Source organism: Sander lucioperca, chromosome 2 (genome assembly GCF_008315115.2).
Source record: "Sander lucioperca isolate FBNREF2018 chromosome 2, SLUC_FBN_1.2, whole genome shotgun sequence".
NCBI classification, from domain to species: Eukaryota; Metazoa; Chordata; class Actinopteri; order Perciformes; family Percidae; genus Sander; species Sander lucioperca.
Genome location: NC_050174.1, coordinates 875001 through 877500, shown reverse-complemented (window position 1 = coordinate 877500; position 2500 = coordinate 875001). Strand labels below are relative to the sequence as shown.

At 39.1% G+C, this 2500-nt stretch overlaps 1 protein-coding gene and 1 long non-coding RNA gene across 2 annotated transcripts in view; one reads left to right on the top strand and one right to left on the bottom strand.

Moving 5' to 3' along the window:
* Positions 1–2500, top strand: part of inpp5l (inositol polyphosphate-5-phosphatase L) — a 54277-nt gene that overhangs the window by 28082 nt on the left and 23695 nt on the right. The window lies entirely within an intron of this gene.
* Positions 1–2500, bottom strand: part of LOC116053940 — a 23456-nt gene that overhangs the window by 16376 nt on the left and 4580 nt on the right. The gene's annotated exons all lie outside the window — the stretch shown is intronic.

Genomic DNA, 2500 nt, shown 5'->3' with positions numbered 1-2500 from the left:
ATGGCTACCTTAGTGACTACCTTACCTACGGGCCAGTTAGCCTATTATCAGTTGGGATTTACATTTGCTAATAATATGTTGGATTCATGTTAGGACTTTTTTAATTTTTGAAAAAACTTAAAAACGTAACAATAATTTGGAGGCGCCCCTGCATTGACTCTGAGGACCCCCTAGGGGTCCCGGACCCCCTGTTGAAGACCCCTGGTTTAATGTGATATAAAACGAAAAAAGAGCAGGAAATCTCCATATTTGAGAGGCTGAACCTTGGATGTATTAAGAGAACTGGATCCAGTGTTTGGCGGGAAGCCCCGTACGTTCCAGTGAGAGTGCTCAAAAGCACATAAAGCAAACATGGAGCTCGGCTCTTCCGCATTGTTGGCCCATAACGCTGGTTGGCTCACGATGGGCATGCGCACTAGCAACAATTTGTTTGTGTTGTCGTAGCAACCGGTAGCAACATGCGCGTTCATGAGCTTCTCTGTCGTGTCTCTTACAAGTGGCGAACTCATGAACTCACGTTTTCATTGTCTAAAATATTCACTAACGTTAAACATTGTGTTTTCGTTGTTCCCGATCGTTTACATGCTTAGCTAAATAAACGATAGATGTATTTAGCTAGACAACCAAGGAGATTTAATAATTATGTTGTGCTACTAGCTACCTACCTACTAACTAGTGCTAGCTAGCTGTTAGCCTGCAGTTTCGTGAACAGAGCTCATCCATGGCTTCAGCTCTCATCCACGTTACAAGCTTTACAGCATACAGCCCTCGGATGTATCATAAGAGAGAACCAAGGCGATGTAATCACTATGTCTGTAGTAACGTTATGTAGGCATATAGCTAGCTATGTATAGATCTTAATACAGCCATGCTAGCTACCCTTGATGTTAGCAACTAGCTAGCTAGCCGATAGCCCGCCAGTTTGGGAAACGCTAATGATTACGCGATGATTTTTCTGTGGATCGACTAATGGTTGCAGCTCTATGGACTGAGGAAGGCCCATTGCCAGACTAAACATGTCGAAACTTTAAGGGATTTTCTCGTGTTCTTTCTGTAATTAAAGGTGTCAGCAACAACTTTTAAAAGTTTAATTTCGGCATGAATTTCTTAGATCTGCACTTTATTTTTTTTAAGTTTTTTTTGGGCTTTTCTGCCTTTAATGGATATGACAGCTAGGTGAGAAAGAGGAGAGAGAGGGGGGAAGACATGCAGGAAATCATCACAGGTTGGACTCGAACCCTGGACCTCGATGTGCGCCTGCTCTACCCACTGAACCAACCCGGCCACACTAGATCTCCACTTTTGTGATCTTTGTAGTTAACCTGAATCCAGTTTTACATATTATAACTTCTATAGGGCTCCAACTAACCGTTATTTTCATTATCACTTAATCTGATGATTAATTTCTTGATGAATGGATTAGTTGTTTGGTATAAAATGTCAGAAAAAAAAAAAAAAATGTGGATCATCGTTTCCCAAAGTCCAAGATGACATCCTCAAATGTCTTGTCTTGTCCCCAACTCAAAGATATTCAGTTTACTGTCACAGAGGAGAGAAGAAACTAGAAGATATTCACATTTAACAAGCTGACATCAGAGAATTTTGTCCTTTTTTTGTGTAAAAAATGACAAAGCGATTAAAGCTTTAGTGCGTAACTTTTTGATATAAATGAACATCCGTTACATTCAAGCCGTTGCCAAATGAGTTGCTACAAAGCTAATTAAGACTATCAGCTCCACACAACTCTCTCTGGATTTCTCAGTATGACTATAGTCAGTGTGACTCCATCATGTTTTTTTAATCCTCCGTTACTAGCAGCTGTGTGGAGGAGGGGTGCGTGATCACAGAAGGCTTGTATCATGTGGACGCTCCGACAGTTTTGTTGTCATTACTCATAATTCCTCATGGGGGAGACAGAAACTACGCACTATAACTACTTTTTTGGCTCTTTTTCCCAATGTTTTTGTCACTTTTTTCAAAGCTTTTTTTGATTCATGGTCAATAAACCTAATATTTATGACATTATACCTAGGGCTGGGCGATATGGAGAAAATCAAATATCACGATATTGTTGACCAAATACCTCGATATCGATACCGCAACGGTATTGTAGTGTTGACTATTGGTGCTTTCACAAAATATTTACACAATGAGAGTTTTGATAAATAATCATCAGTAATGTGGATATAATGACTAAGTGGGTAAAGGCAAATAATAGAACAGTTACAACAGTCTGGTAAGTTCAGAAAATGACATCACTTTACTGTAATGCAGCCTTTAACACCAGGAAAAGACACTTATGCCATATTATGATATTACAATATCCAAAATCTAAGACGATATCTAGTCTCATATCACGATATCGATATAATATCGATATATTGCCCAGCTCTAATTATACCTATTTCTTTGTTAAATCAGATCAGAGGATGTTGAGTAGATATCTCAGACTGCTTTATGTTAAAGTGCCCATATTATGAAAAAATCACTTTTTCTGGGA